General features: G+C 40.8%; 1 non-coding gene across 1 annotated transcript; it reads right to left on the bottom strand.

Annotated features, from left to right (window-relative positions):
• Positions 1-13,802: 13,802 nt before the first annotated feature.
• On the bottom strand, positions 13,803-13,909 carry LOC148843863 (small nucleolar RNA R71). Its single transcript, XR_016103922.1, has one exon. It is a non-coding gene; the product is annotated as a small nucleolar RNA R71 (small nucleolar RNA).
• Between the last annotated feature and the right edge of the window lie 2,996 nt (positions 13,910-16,905).

Raw genomic sequence — 16,905 nt, 5'->3', positions numbered from 1 at the left:
TCCATGTGAGTAGAGAGTGCGGCACTATTCCTTACAGCCGAGGGAGAGGTCCTCTCTTGTCGGGTAGTGCTTGAACATTAAGGGCTGAGAGGTTAAGTGTAAGATCATTAAGGATAATACCTGATAGGCTAATCTTGTACTTGCTCACAGTCCCTAGGTTTTTATAAGATGGCTTGGCCCAGGGACAACTTAATGTAAGTGTTGGGCCCATAGGGTCCATGTGATTGGCTCAGGGGTTCACTGAGTTTTTCAGTGAATTCGGTTGTGCCTTGTAATAAAGGCTGGGCCGAACCCATGTGCCTGATGTGTAGATCAATGCTTGGATCCCACGCCAAACAAAGAAGCCCAACTGGGCAGCAGATTGGAAACTAGTTAAACATTGAACACTTAATGGGCCAAAAGCCCATTACAAGCTGGGCTGATATGATCACCCATTTATGGGGCGAATCTGAGATTAATGTTAGTAAAAGGATTGGGCCTTTGACCTTATCCACTCTAGGAGACCAAATTCAAATTAGATTTGAATCTGGTAACCTCTTGATAAGATCAGGAGTAAACTAACTTAATCTGCAGATAGGATTAAGATAATCCCCTATCCAAAATTGATTTGGATTGGGATAACTCCTAATTAGGAGGTTTTCTTAATCAAGAAGAAAGGAGGAGAAACCCTAAGAGAAATACATCAGATTTCTTACCAGGTTTTTTGAGTAAGCAAGAAAGTATCTTGCAAATTGAGATTAGATCTCATACAGACTCCAGAGAGAAGAAAAGCAATTCAGCCATCTTCATCCCTAGAGTTCTCCTCCAGCCGCCGCCATTCCCATTTGCAAGATTTGATCTTTGCAGCAATATGAAGTCAAGAAATCAGTTCTTGACATCAGTCTTGCAAGAAAGACTAAAAAATATTCGGTGCTTAGAGTTTCTAGAGGGTTCTTGCGAAGGATCCAGTGTGTAGGACACACCTTGCTGGTTCTGTTCCACCCACAGTTGTGTCATCTTCAGCAGGAGCAGATCTTGGTGTCTTCTTTGGGCGTGAACACCAACTTTGGGAGTTACTGTTTCTCCAAATCAGGTATAATCCTCCCTTTTTCTTTTTGGTTCAGATCTGGTTCGTTTATGGTTCAAGTAAAATCCTTGAATATTGTATTCTAAATTTAGGGAATATGATTCCCAGTTGGGAGAAGGTAGGAAAATTTTTGAAATTTTCCCACCCATTCCGCTACCATCATGGCGTCCATTAGATGGATTCTACCATTCTTTCATTTACTCATGCATGTAACTCATTGAAGGGGTTCAAGATAAGCAGAAGACTGAGTGATGGAGAAGTAACTCTTTACTTGAGGACTTCTGCAACTGTTGCGGCTATAGCCATAGGAACTATAGAATTAGTTTTCAGATAAAGGATTATTAGACTAAAAGATTGTCTTTTTATATCTAATTTAAGAAAAAATTTGATTTATGTCTCAAAATTGTGCATGGATAGTTATTTTATTCTTTTTAGTAATGTGATTACTATCGAAAGGAATAACAAATTACTCACATATGGAAAACTTGAGAATGATCTCTATGTTCTCCATCATTCTCTGGAAACAAATATAACTGAAACAATCTTGGTAATAAACACCAAGAAAAGAATCTATGACACAGTTAGTCCCACGTGCTTGTGGCATTACTGACTTGGCCACATTAAAATAGATAGTATCACAAGGTTGGGAATGATGGTCTTTTGGATTTTCTAACTGTAGAAGATCTTATAACCTGTGAACCTTGCCTTTAGGGTAAGATGATGAAACGACCATTTACCGGTAAGCTTGAAAGATCTACAGGCACACTTGAACTGATACATACTGATGTATGCGGTTCCGTGAATGTTAGGATGCGTAATCAGCATGTTTCTTTCATAATCTTTACCGATGATTATTCTGGGTATGGTTACATGTACCTAAAGAGACATAAGTCCAAATCCTTTGAAATGTTCAAGGAGTTCAAACAAGAAGTCAAGAATTAGTTAGGGAGATATATTAAATCCCTTCAATCAGATCAAGGTGGTGAGTATCTGTTTAACGAATTCAGGGACTACATAAAGGACAATGAGATAGTATCACAATTAGCCCCTCTCGCTACACCACAGTTAAACGGTGTGTTGGAGAAGAGGAACCAAACCCTATTGGATATGGTTCAATCACTTCTCATCCACTTAGAATTGCCTACATCCTTTTGGGGATACATATTGGAGACTACGATTTATGTACTGAACCGAGTACTGACCAAATCCGTTCCAAAGACTCCCTATGAGCTTTAGACTGGTAAAAATCCAAGTGTGAGACACTTGAAGATTTGGTGTTGTTCTACACACGTTAAAAGAACAAGTGCAGACAAATTGGAATCAAAGACCAGTCGTTGCCTATTTGTAGGTTACCAAAAAGGCTCTATAGGTTACCTATTCTAGGATCTGAAAGAATAAAAGGTGTTTTGTAATTGAAATGCCTGTTTTGAAGGGATAGGAAATCCATCACATGGACGCCGAAGATTGCGGAATAAAGGGGGCGAATTCCAAAAATTTTTCTTTTCCATTCAACTGGGAATCGAATTCCCTATTTAGAAAATCATATTTTCAAGGACATTCTTGAATCATAAACTGAACCAGATTTGAACCAAAAGGAGGAGAGAGACATAATACTGGATACAGAGAAATAGTATCTCTCAATGGAGTTGTTCTCGCCCAAGGTAGAAACCAAAATCTGCTCCCACTGAAGATGGCGCAGTGCAAGGTGGAGCAGAATTAACAGTGTCCTTCCTAAGAACTTGATTCTTCCCAAGAAACACTTGGATGGCTAGTGAATAAAACTCCTGCCTATCTTTTCTCCGAAAGATTGGAATCAAGATCCAATCTTGATTTCTCCCAAACAATGGAGATCGAACTGCTATAGGCGGCAGCTGCAAAAAGGAGGCGGCTAGAGAGAATTTGCAGGGTGTAGAATTCCTTCCTTTGTGATCTCAGCTCTGAAGACTAGACTTGTGTCTGTTGGATGTTGTGTCTAAAGGCTGCCGCCCCCCTCTTCCTTTTATAGACTTAAAGGGATCAGCTCCTAATCCCATTAAGAGTTGCTAACCCAAATCATATCTGGATTAGAAGTGCCTTTAAGATAAGAGATAATCCTTATCTTATCTGTAGATTAGATCAGCCAGCTCCTAATCTAATTAGAAAGTTTCCAAATCTAAATCTCATTTAGATCTTGGACTCTCTAAGTAGATAGGGTGTGGGCCCAATCTTATCAGCTGATCTTATCTCAGAATTTGCCCCTTAAAGACTAATCAAATTAGCCCAGTTCTAAATGGGCTTAAGGCACATTTAGGGTTATGAATTCATTAAGCCTTTCGAACTGCTGCCCAGTTGGGCTTCCTTGTATGGCCTGGGATCCAAACATTGATCTACACATCAACCACATGGGTTCAGCCTAGCCTTTGTTATAAAGCCTGGCCGAATACACTGTTATGGACAGTGCACCCCCTAAAACCCATCAGATGGGCTCTATGGGCCCAACACTTACCCTAAGTGGTCCCTGGGCCAAGCCACATTGTAACACCTAGGGACTGTGGGCAGATGTAAGATTAGCCCATCAGGTATTATCCGCAATGGCCTTGCACTTAACCTCTCAACCCAAAATGATCATACACTGCCCGACAAGAGAGCACCTCACCCTCGGCTGCAAGGAACAATGTTGCACTCTCTCATATATGGATCCTGAGAATTAAAACCTTTCGCAAATCATTTCAAAACCATAATTTATATACTTTTATATCTCATATAAAATATATTTTGCAAAACAAATTTCAATGATTGAAATCAGCTGCCGGTAGTCTTGGTTTCCATCAGTGAGAGTGCATACCCGATCATTACCTTTGTCCGACAAATGGGCTGATCCTGTCACTATGATCACCCACTCAGATGAATTCTCAGACTGTCCCAACATACCCAGGTTTTGACCCCCGCTAAGGATCTCACTGATTGGTACATCAAAGACAGCCCAATCCGACACCTAGTGCAGTATCATAATTGAGTGTAGGGGTCGGGTGTAATTTTCCAGTTTTGCCCATCAATCTCCAAGGTCCAGGGCAATACTGGAAATCTGGTCCAATTCAAGGATTCAATTAATCCCACATTGTATGTGCCTAGGGTCTCACCTTGGTAGCTGAGACAAGCCACCCCAACCGACTTGGTGGCACCACAGTGTCAGCCTTGTCAGGATAGGTCTCCCCAGACCGACACACTGGTTGTGAACATTCTAAACTAACACGAGTCTCATTAAGTGTCCAGTTTAAGGGTATCACACAGAAACATACCAAGGGAACATGAATCAAATATGCACTTTTATTCATTTACAATAAACTCATAAAGTACATCATTTTGATTGAAGCTAAGGGCATACAAAACTATCTAACAGCTCCCACTTGCACTTAGGTCCAATCAGGTACTAGCCGGAGTCCCATGCTTTCCACGTGTTTCTCAAACACTTTCTGTGTCAGTGGCTTAGTCAATGGGTCTACCACATTCTCTGCTAACGCTACCTCTTAACATCATCCTCTCGTAGGTCCAGTGTTGTCATACAACAGTGGAATGGGTGATGTGCTGAATTCCAAGTTCAGGAATGAACACCTTCATTCATAAGGCAGCCTCACTTACGGCAATGCATTTGGCTTGGGTTGTGGACTATTAATTTGCTACTTACGACCCCTGTTTGCTGACATTCAGGAAACAACACACGATCCTATCGTGAAAACATATCTAGATGTAGACTTTCTATCATCTGGATTCGACTGGAAATTGGCATCTGTATAACCTTGGATCTGTAGTAAACTAACATCGACTACTGGACAAAACTCTTTTGTTCTTCGAAGATACTTAAGTACGTTTTTACAGCAGTCCAGTGTTCCTGCCCTGGGTTATCCTGAATTCTGCTTACTACACTCACTACTTGAGCAATGTCGGGCGAGTGCACAGCATGGCATACGTGATGCTCCCTACGGCAGAGGCATAGGGAACGTCCTTCATGCCATCAATCTCCTCAGAAGTCTTGGAAGACGTCTTTTTGGAGAGAGTGACTCCGTGCCTGAAAGGAACATTTCCTTTCTTGGAGTTTTCCATGCTGTATCTTTTGACTATTTTGTCAATGTAGGCAGATTGGGATAATCCTATTATCCGCTTCGATCTATCTCTATAGAGTCGAAGACCCAGTAAATAGGAGGCCTTTCCAAGATCTTTCATGGAGAATTGCTGTGAAAGCCATTCTTTCACCATTCCATCCAGCACATCACCCACTCAGATGAATTCTCAGACTGACCCAACATACCCAGGTTTTGACCCCCACTAAGGATCTCACTGATTGGTATATCAAAGACAGCCCAATCCGACACTATGTGCCTATGGTCTCACCCCTGTAGCTGACACAAGCCACCCCAACCGACTTGGTGGCACCATAGTGTCAACCTTGTCAGGATAGGTCTCCCCAGACCGACCCACTGGCTGTGAACATTCTAAACGAACACGAGTCTCATTAAGTGTCCAGTTTAAGGTATTATACAGAAACATACCAAGGGAACATGAATCAAATATGCACTTTTATTCATTTACAATAAACTCATAAAGTACATCAATTTCATTGAAACTAAGGGCATACAAAACTGTTTAACATTCAGCTCAGCCTTTGTTACAAGGCTTGGCCGAATACACTGTTATGGACAGTTCACCCCTTGAAACCCATCAGATGGGCTCTATGGGCCCAACACTTACCCTAAGTGGTCCCTGGGCCAAGCCACCTTGTACACCCAGGGACTGTGGGCAGATGCAAGATTATCCCATCAGGTATTATCCTCAATGGCCTTACACTTAACCTCTCAGCCCATAATGATCATACACTGCCCGACAAGAGAGGACTTCTCCCTTGGCTGCAAGGAACAGTGTTGCACTCTCTCAAGTATGGATCCCGAGAATTAAAACCTTTTGCAAACATTTCAAAACCATAATATATATATACTTTTTATATTTCATATAAAATATATTTTGCAAAACAAATCTCAACGATTGAAATCGGTTGCCGGCAGTCTTGGTTTCCATCAGTGAGAGTGCATACCCGATCATTACCTTTGTCCGACAAAGGGACTGATCCTATCACTATGATCACCCACTCAGATGAATTCTCAAACTGTCCCAACATACCCAGGTTTTGACCCCCGCTAAGGATCTCACTGATTGGTATATCAAAGACAGCCCAATCCGACACCTACTGCAGTATCATAATCGAGTCTAGGGGTCGGGTGTAATTTTCCAGTTTTGCCCTTCAATCTCCAAAGTCCAGGGCAATACTAGAAATCTGGTCCAGTTCAAAGATTGAATTAATCCCACACTGTATGTGCCTAGGGTCTCACCCTGGTAGCTAAGACAAGCCCCCCCAACTGACTTGGTGTCACCATAGTGTCAACCTTGTCAGGATAGGTCTCCCCAGACCGACCCACTAGCTGTGAACATTCTAAACTAACACGAGTCTCATTAAGTGTCCAGTTTAAGGGTATTACACAGAAACATACCAAGGGAACTTGAATCAAATATGCACTTTTATTCATTTACAATAAACTCATAAAGTACATCAATTTGATTGAAGCTAAGAGCATACAAAACTGTCTAACAACTCCCACTTGCACTTAGGTCCAATCAGGTACTAGACGGATTCCCATGCTTTCCAGGTGTTTCTCAAACACTTTCTGTGATAGTAGCTTTGTCAATGGGTCTGCTACATTTTCCGTTGATGCTACCTTCTGAATCAGGACGTCCCCTCTACCAACAATCTCCCTCAGTACATGGTACTTCCTCTAGATGTGTTTCGATTTCGAGTGGGCTCGTGGCTCTTTAGCCTGAGCAAGAGCTCCATTGTTGTCACACAACAATGGGATGGGTGATGTGCTGGATGGAACTACTCCCAACTCGTGAACGAACTTCTTCATCCACACAGCTTCCTTGGCAGCCTCACTTGCTACAATTTACTCGGCCTCGGTCATGGAGTCTGCAGTGGATCCCTGCTTGCTGCTTTTTCAGCAAACAACACACGATCTTATCATGAAAACATACCCAAATGTAGACTTTCTATCATCTAGATCCGACTAGAAATCGGCATCTGTATACCCTTGGATCTGTAATGAGCTATCATCGAATACTAGTCAAAACTCTTTTGTTCTTCGAATGTACTTAAGTATGTTTTTTACAGCAGTCCAATGCCCTTGGCCTAGGTTGGCCTGAAATTTGCTTACTACACTCACTGCCTGAACAATGTCAGGGTGAAAGCACAGCATGGCATACATGATGCTCCCTACGGCAGAGGCATAAGGAACGTCCTTCATGCCATCAATCTCCTCAGAAGTCTTGGGAGACATCTTCTTGGAGAGAGTGACTCCGTGCCTGAAAGGAACAATTCCTTTCTTGGAGTTTTCCAGGCTGTATCTTTTGACTATTTTGACAATGTAGGTAGATTGGGATAATCCTATTATCTACTTCGATCTATCTCTATAGAGTCGACGACCCAGTATATAGGAGGCCTCTCCAAGATCTTTCATGGAGAATTGCTATGAAAGCCATACTTTTACCGTAGTCAACATTCCTACATCATTCCCAATGAGTAGAATGTCATCTACATACAGAACCAAGAAGGTAACCTTATCTCCACTGTACTTCCTGTAGACACGAGAATTGCTATTAAGTTTACATACCATGTTTTCCTGACCTGCAACTATGAAGCCTTGCATCTGCTGCATATAGATATCTTCAGTAAGATCTCCATTCAGGAATGCAGTTTTGACATCCATTTGCCAAATCTCATAATCATGGTATGCTGCTACAGCTAGCAGGATCCTAATAGATTTAAGCATGGCCACAGGAGAAAAGGTTTACTCATAATCGATGCCCTCTTTCTGAGTGTACCCTTTCACCACCAAACGAGCTTTGAAGGTTTCAACCCTACCATCGGGGCCCTTTTTCCTCTTGTAAATCCATTTGCAACCAATTGCTTTTACCCCAGAGGGCGGATCTACTAGTGTCCAGACTCCATTGGTCTCCATTGAGTCCATCTTTGCTCTCATGGCCTCCACCCACTTCTGGGAATCTATGTCCAACATAGCTTCCACGTAAGTCACGGGATCCTCCTCACTAGTCAAGGTTTCCACCAGGTAACTATCCTGGTCATAACCATAACAGACTGGTAGCCTGGATACCAGAGTGGATCTTCTAGGTTGGTCACTACCTGGAACTTGTGGGACATCTCCCACTGCTCCTGAGCTCTCCTCATCAAGAACAATTTCCTGACGATGGGTGTCCAGGATATAATCGGTCACCAAGAACTGGGCATTTCGACTGCATAACACTTTTTGCTCACTTGGGTCATAGAAAATGTAACCTACAAAGCCTTTTGGGTAGCCTACAAATAGGCAACGGCTGGTCTTGGATTCCAACTTGTCCGCACTCGTTCTTTTAACGTGTGCTGGACAACCCCAAATCTTCAAGTGTCTGACACTTGGTTTCTTTCCGGTCCAAAGTTTAGATGGAGTGTTCAGAACCGATTTGGTTGGAACCTGATTCAGCACGTAGATCGTAGTTTCTAATGCGTAACCCCAAAAGGTTGTGGGTAACTCTGAGTGTATGAGAAGTGATTTGACCATATCCAATAAGGTCCTATTCCTCCTCTCTGAAACACCGTTAAGTTGTGGTGTAGCAGTAGGAGCTAATTGTGATACTATCCCATTGTCCTATAAGTAGTCCCTGAACTCGTCAAACAGATACTCGCCACTTCGATCAGATCGAAGGGCTTTAATTTCTCTCCCCAACTGTTTCTCGACCTCTTGTCTAAACTCTTTGAACTTTTCAAAGGATTCAGACTTGTGTCTCATTAGGTACACGTAACCATATCGTGAGAAATAATCTGTGAAGGTGATGAAATACACGTGTTGATTCCGTGTCCTAACACTTAGGGGACTACATACATCAGTATGTATTAGGTCAAGTGTGCTTGTACATCTTTCAGGCTTACCGTCAAATGGCCGTTTTGTCATCTTGCCTTGTAGGCAAGGCTCATAGGTGGGAAGATCTTCTACAGTTAGAAAATCCAAAGGATCATCCTTTACCAACCTTGTGATTCGGTCAACACTGATGTGGCCAAGTCGGTAGTGCCACAAACACGTGGGATTAACTGTATCACGGGCTCTCTTCTTGGGGATTTCAGCCGACGTAGTTTCGGTTATGTTAGTTTCTAGAGAATGATGTAGAACATAGAGACCGTTCTCCAGTTCTCTGTATGCGATGAATCTATTATTTCTTTTAATAGTAATCGTATTACTAAAGAAGACAAAATAACCATCTGCACACAGTTTTGAAACAGAAATCAAATTTCTTCTTATGTTTTGTCCATAAAGACAATCTTTGAGTACAATTTTTCCTTCTCTAAAAATTAACTCTACGGTTCCTATTGCTGCAGCTGTAATAGTTGTAGTAGTCCCCAAGTAGAGTGTGACTTCTCTTTCACTCAGCCTTCTGCTTACCTTGAACCTCTGCAGTGAGTTACACGCATGAGTTGTTGCCCCGGAGTCAATACACCAGGACGTAGAAGCTACCAATAAATTGGTTTCTATAACACAAGTTTCGAAATTACCTTTCTTGGATTCCAGGTAGGCAGGACAATTCCGTTTCCAGTGGCTGGTCTTCTTGCAGAAGTGACATGCATCTGATTCTTTGTCTTTCTTTTGCCTTTTGCCCTTGGTGGCTTTCTTCTGAGGCTTTTTTGCCTTCCTGTTTCTCTTGCCCGTTTTGCTAGCTTCAACAAGCATAGCTACAGGCTCATCCTTTTTAATCAGTTCTTCAGCTCTTTGCAATATATTGTTGAGCTCTTGCAAACTGACATTCAACTTGTTCATGTTATACTGATGAACCTACAATTTATCTATATTTTATGAGGTTTTCGCATGAAATTTTATGATGGTTTAATTAAATTTTGCCCTATTTTAGCTTGATTGCAAGAAAGATTTCAGGGGGAGCCAAATCAACAAAAAGAAGGCAAAAGCAAGAAAAGAAAACCCAAAATTTATCAAGTTCAACCCGGCCCAGCCATGAGAGCAAGAGAATTTCATTCAGCCCAAGAAGAGCAAGTGAAACTCTTTGGAAAATCCAAGGGAAGAAGCCTAGCAAGAAGGAAATTTCGGCCCAGCCCATTTTTAGCCCAAATAACAGCCTAGAGTGTAGCCCACTTGAGCTCAAAAGCAAAATAAGTTGTAGTCCAAATAGCAGCCCAAAGGGAGCTAGGGGCGGCAACTTCTAGGAGTTTCTTGAAGAGAAGGAGGGAGCACTCTAGAAGGTTCATGAGGGGTGTAATACACCCCATTATAGAGGCTTCAAGAAGGGGCAAGAGCCCCCTTGAAAAACTATATAAGGAGGCCTCTAGGAGGGGAGAAAGTTGTTCAATTGCTTGAGAGGAAGGCTCTCCCACTCTTAGAGGTTCGGCCACCTTGAGAGAAGAGAAGAGAAGAAAGCTAGGCGCAAGGAAGAAGAAGAAGAAGGGCTGAAGGAAGTTCAAGACAAGCAAGCTAGAAAAAGAAGGTGAGTTCGAATTGAGGGTTTGTGATTCAAAGATCTTTTGTAATAAATCATTTGTAGTTTCATTCTCTTTTGATTTGAATTCAGTTTCTTTGTTATATTTTCTTTCTTCTTTCTCCTTGTTTCCATTCTTCCTTGATGTATTTCAGCTTGTAAAATTTTAGTTCAACAATCTAATTCTTTTTGATTCATTCAAATGGTCATGTATTGTATTTGAAGTTTCTTGAATAAGGGTGTGATTATAGATTAATTCGGCCAACTAACCTTCAAAACTCAGATCTGAATTCTCAGATCTGAGATTGCAAGATCTGAATTGCTTGAAAGAGAATTCAGATCTGCAATTTTCAGATTGGGCGAATTAATCTATAGCTTGGAATTCCTAGAGTGCTTGAGAGAGACTCTAGGAATTCAGATCTACTATTCAAGAACTGAATTGAGTGCAAGGTTAGAGATAACTTGCACAATTCAGTTGGTGATCAATTCAGATTTGAATTGATGCCTTAGAAGTGTTTGAAGAAATGCATGCATGGGGATTAGATTCTTGCTAGAGATAGAAGAACCGTCACTCATGCATAGGATGAACATGCGCTTGAGAGAGGCTGTTCATGACCTTGGGGTTTCACCAAACCAAGGCTCAATCATGATTTATTCGAATGATCCAAATTGATAGATTGTTGAATTCTGAGATTGACATTTACTGCTTACTCTTCTAACCTGATTTGAAGGCAATTGGGCCAATGATTTAGATAAATTTTAATTTAGGATTTCTTAGCTTTCATTAGAGATTTGATTTATTTGTTGATCAGATAAGAAGTGCTCAATTTAGTATTGGTAATTGTTTCCTAAATCCTCGTGGAAACGATACTTCACTCTCTACTTTATTACTTTAACGGCTAGTGCTCTTGCTAGTGTCACAATGAGCAACACATCAAGTTTTTGGCGCCGTTGCCGGGGATTTAGGGAAGCAATATTAGGAAACATTGGGCATTCTTAATCTGGTCTCAGTTATCATTGCATTCATAGATGGTTTTAGTTGCTTCATTTTATATTTTAGCTTTGAACGCAACAGCTGTACTGATTTAGTTATGTTTCTTCTTTCTTAAGTAGATTACTTTCTTTTTCTGGTTTCAGTTTCATTTTAATAAAGGCATATTTGATTTCTATTCAATCTTGGTGTTGTTCTCTTCAAAAAGAAAAAAAAAAAGAAAAAAAAAATTCACAAAAAACATGAGTGTTGCAGATCTGAGTTGCATTCGGCACTCAGATCAGCAGATTTCAGATCTGCAACACTCAGCCGAAAAGAATTGCTTGTGTTTAAGAATTTTATTTCTTTTTCCATTACAAAAAAGAAAAAAATATATATATAAAATGAAAAAAAAAAGAAGAGATCTTTTGAACAACAAGAGGTGCAATTGAGAATTCGGATCAGAATTCAGATCTGAGTTCAGATCTGAATTCTGCTACATTAGATTTGCAACAGTTCAGATCTGAGTTCCTCTGAACTCAGACCTGAACTGATGCAATTTTGAGGGGAATTGGGTGTAATCACCACCCCAATTTACCCTAGGACACTTCTGCTACTCCTCAAAAACAATTTAGTAGCAATAACTAAAGGTAAGGCAATTGAGAATTCAGATCCGAACTTAGACTTGAGTTCAGACCTGAATTCTGCTATTGCAGAACTGCTCAGTTCAGATTTGAGTTCAAATGAACTCAGACCTGAACTGATACAAGTTTAAGGTGAATTGGGTGCCATCATCACCCCAATTCACCCTATGATAAATCCGATACACCCCAAAGGTAATTGGATAGCAAAGAATGAAAAAGAAAATTCAGATCTGAACTGATACAGATCTGAACTATAGTTGAAGACTGAACTGATACAGAGCACATTTTGGATTTTTGGGTGACTTGAACATTTGCTTTATCCACTTGTAACCGAGCTACATTAGCTAAGGAGGTGTATGTTTGGATTGAATAATTGTTATGCCTCTGATATTTAAGAAAAATTAGCACTTTCCAAGTATTTCTATTAGCATTCAGATCTGTAGCAGGGCTGCTATAGTGCAACAGTTAGCAGACCTGATTTCAGATTTCCACAAAAGTTGTATGGACCGAATAGCTTGCAATACCAAACATTGCAGACCCAATTTTCAGGTCTTAGCAAGTGTTTGATATGCATCAGCTATACAGGTTTGAGCTTCAATTGTAGAGTTTAAAATCTTTAACCCAAGCCTAACTCAGGACTGGTTTTAGTTTATTTCAGATCCTTTTAAATTATTTTTTTCAGATCAGATCTGATTTCAGTCCTAAAGCATCACAGAATTGATTCTAACCTTAATGGATGTATATTGTAGTGTATACCAATGAGTGTGTATGAGATATACAGCTCAGATCTGAATTATTATTTGTTAATTTCTCTAGACTAACAATTTCAAAGACTTGTAGATCTGAACTCAGATCTAAATTGGGTCTAATTCAAATGTTGCAATCGATGGATGTAGATAAAGGAACCTTGAATAAGATGATTGGTTTAAATCTGCTTTTAGTATAATCGGCTTCATTTATTCATGATAGGATGTAGGTTTTGTATTCCAATAATTCACTTTACATTTTCAGTGTGATAGGATTAGTTATTTATTTTCTTTTGTGAATATTGGCATTTTTATTGCTTTGACTTTAACAGTTTATGACAAGCAGACCTGAACTGGAAGAGATCCTTTACGACCCGGAGATTGAACGGACTCTCCGTGTCCGTTTGAGAGCTGCTAGGCAAGTCAGACAAGAAGCACAAGAAATGGCTGAACAAAGAACTATGATGGATTATGCCAAGCCCACCCTCACCGGGACTGTCTCCAGCATTATCAGGCCAACTATTGCTGCCAATAACTTCGAAATTAAACCGACCATAATCCAAATGATACAAACTATGGTTCAGTTTTGTGGTATGGCCCATGAGGATCCGAATGCCCATATTGCTAACTTCTTGGAAATCTGTGACACCTTCAAACACAATGGGGTAAGTGATGATGCCATCCGGCTGAGGTTATTCCCATTTTCTTTGAAGGATAAAGCCAAAGTTTGGTTGAACTCATTACCGACAGGATCTATAGCCACATGGGACGAAATGGCCAGCCGTTTTCTCTCTAAATATTTTCCCCCTTCTAAAACTGCTAAAATGAGGAATGACATCACTACTTTTTTCCAGCAAGAGGGGGAATCTTTATATGAGTCATGGGAACGATACAAGGAGCTGTTAAGGAGAGTTCCTCACCATGGCCTCCCCATTTGGCTGCAAGTGCAGACTTTCTATAATGGTCTTACTGACTCAAATAAGACCATATTAGATGCTGCAGCCGGAGGATCCATAAATAATAAAACTCCTGAGGTTGCCCATGCACTCATTGAGGAAATGGCAGCCAACAACTATCAATGGCATTCGGAAAGAACTCAAACTAGGAAGCAGCAAGGCTTGCATAATGTTGACACTTATACAGCACTATCTGCACAAATAGGAGCACTCAGTAAAAAAATAGATGAAATGCAGATAGCTGCCATGCATGTGCAGCCTCTTAATTGTGAATTGTGTGGGGGAGGCCACATCAGTACAGACTGCCAAGTTGGCAATCAGTTCAGACCATCTACTGAACAAGTTGACTATGTCAGCAATTCATCAAGACAGTAGGGTTACCAGAGTCACCATACTTTTCATCCAGGATGGAGGGGACATTCAAACCAGTCCTGGCCAAATCAGCATATTTCCAAGCCGTTCCACCAGACTTATCATCAGCCTGAACCAAAATCCAATTTGGAGGAACTGATGACAAAATTTATAGCAGGTGCAGAAACTAGGTTCCAGAACCAAGAAGCCTCAATCAAAAACCTGGAAAACAATGTGGGGCAATTGGAACAATTAATCTCTTCCAGACTGCCAAGAACTCTTCCAAGCAACACTGAAGTGAATCCACGAGAGCAGGTGCAAGCTATTACCTTAAGAAGTGGAAAAGAGTTGCCTGAGGTAGAAAAGAAGAATTGGGCTGAACCCAAGGCAGAAACAAGCCTTGGAACCAGACAACAGAAGACGGAACAACTAGAAGCACAACAAGGGATGCACCAACAACCGCAAGTTCCATTCCCTAACAGGCTGAAGCAACAAAAATTGGAGAAGGAATTTGGTAAGTTTCTTGAAATTTTTAAAAGTTTACATATTAATATTCCTTTTGCTGATGCTTTAGCCCAGATGCCACACTATGCAAGGTTTTTGAAGGAATTATTGGCAAACAAAAGGAAACTAGGAGATGTGGCTACAGTTGCATTAAATGAGGAATGTTCTGCTATCCTTCTGAACAAGCTGCCTCAGAAACTCAAAGATCCAGGGAGTTTCACTATTCCTTGTACCATTGGCAGTTTAAAAATTGAAAAAGCTTTATGTGACCTGGGAGCTAGCATCAATTTAATGCCATATTCTATCTTCAAGAAATTGGGGTTGAATGAACCCCAACCCACTAGAGTGGCATTACAATTGGCTGATAGATCCATTAGACATCCTAGGGGGATCATAGAAGATGTGTTAGTTAAAGTTGACAAATTCATTTTTCCAGTTGATTTCATTGTGTTAGACATGCAAGAAGATGTGGAGGTCCCGCTTATCCTAGGGAGACCTTTCCTGGCTACCAGGAAAGCAATGATTGATGTCCAACAAGGACAACTCAGCCTTAGGATACAAGATGAGGAGATAATTTTTAAAATGTCTGATGCTATGAAACATGCACCCTCTTGTGATGATTCTTGTTTTATAATTGATGCCATTGAATTGACAATTGATGAATGCTTCCAGGTAAGTAGAATAACTGATCCTCTTGAACTCTGCCTCCAGCAGGGAGAACTTGAAGAAGCAGAAAATGAAAAAATAAACCTCATGATAGCATACCTGAACGATAAGCCTCAATTCAAGGGAAAGGGGTTTCTTAAATTAGAGAACTTAGGCAAATTGCCTGGACCATCAGGTAAGCCATCACCCCAAGAACCCCCCACCCTTGAACTGAAGCAATTACCATCCCATTTAGAGTATGCTTTCCTTGAGGAACCATCAGATCTCCCCGTGATAATTTCCGCAACACTGAATCCCTTACAAAGAGAAAAATTATTAAGAGTGCTGCGGGAACACAAAAATGCTATAGCTTGGAAGGTAGAAGATATCAAAGGCATTAATCCATCAATCTGCACTCACAGAATTTTGATGGAAGAGGACAGCAAGCCTTCCGTTCAACCCCAAAGGCGCCTGAACCCCAACATGAAAGAAGTAGTAAAGGCTGAAATAATTAAGTTGTTAGATGCTGGGATCATTTATCCTATTTCTGATAGTTCTTGGGTAAGCCCTGTGCAAGTTGTGCCCAAAAAAGGGGGTACGACTGTTGTTCCAAATGAGAAAAATGAACTCATCCCTACTAGAACCATTACCGGATGGCGTGTGTGTATTGACTATAGAAAATTAAATGAAGCCACCCGGAAGGACCATTTTCCTCTCCCATTTATGGATCAAATGTTGGAGAGGCTAGCCGGGCATGAGTATTATTGTTTCTTGGATGGATATTCAGGGTATAACCAGATACCAATTGCACCAGAAGATCAAGAAAAAACCACTTTTACTTGCCCATATGGAACCTTTGCATACCGAAGGATGCCCTTTGGGTTATGCAATGCCCCAGCAACCTTTCAGCGATGTATGATGTCTATATTTTCTAATATGGTTGAAAAATTTATTGAGATCTTCATGGATGATTTTTCAGTTTTTGGCTCTTCGTTTGATGCATGTTTGAAACACATCTGTGTTGAATTGGGAGAAATGTCATTTTATGGTGCAAGAAGGCATAGTGCTTGGACACAAGATCTCTCAAAGAGGTATAGAAGTCGACAAGGCCAAGGTGGAGGCAATTGAAAAATTGCCAACCCCAACATCTTTTCATTCTTTGAGAAGTTTCTTAGGACATGTCGGATTCTATAGAAGGTTTATTAAAGATTTCTCAAAAATTTCCAAGCCATTATCTACCTTGCTTCAGAAAGAAGTGCCTTTTGAATTTTCAACTGAATGCCTTCATGCTTTCAACATCTTGAAAGACAAATTGATCCATGCACCTATCATGGTAGCACCAGATTGGACCCTCCCATTTGAATTGATGTGTGATGCGAGTGATTTTGCTATAGGAGCTGTTTTAGGACAAAGAATGAACAAACATTTTCAGCCAATTTACTATGCTAGCAGAACCTTGACTGGACCC

This window comes from Nelumbo lutea, chromosome 8 (assembly GCF_056320005.1).
Source record: "Nelumbo lutea isolate HS-2025 chromosome 8, American lotus-T2T, whole genome shotgun sequence".
Taxonomy (NCBI): Eukaryota; Viridiplantae; Streptophyta; class Magnoliopsida; order Proteales; family Nelumbonaceae; genus Nelumbo; species Nelumbo lutea.
Note: the sequence above shows the minus strand (reverse complement) of the source record. Positions and strands in the feature narration are given on the sequence as shown.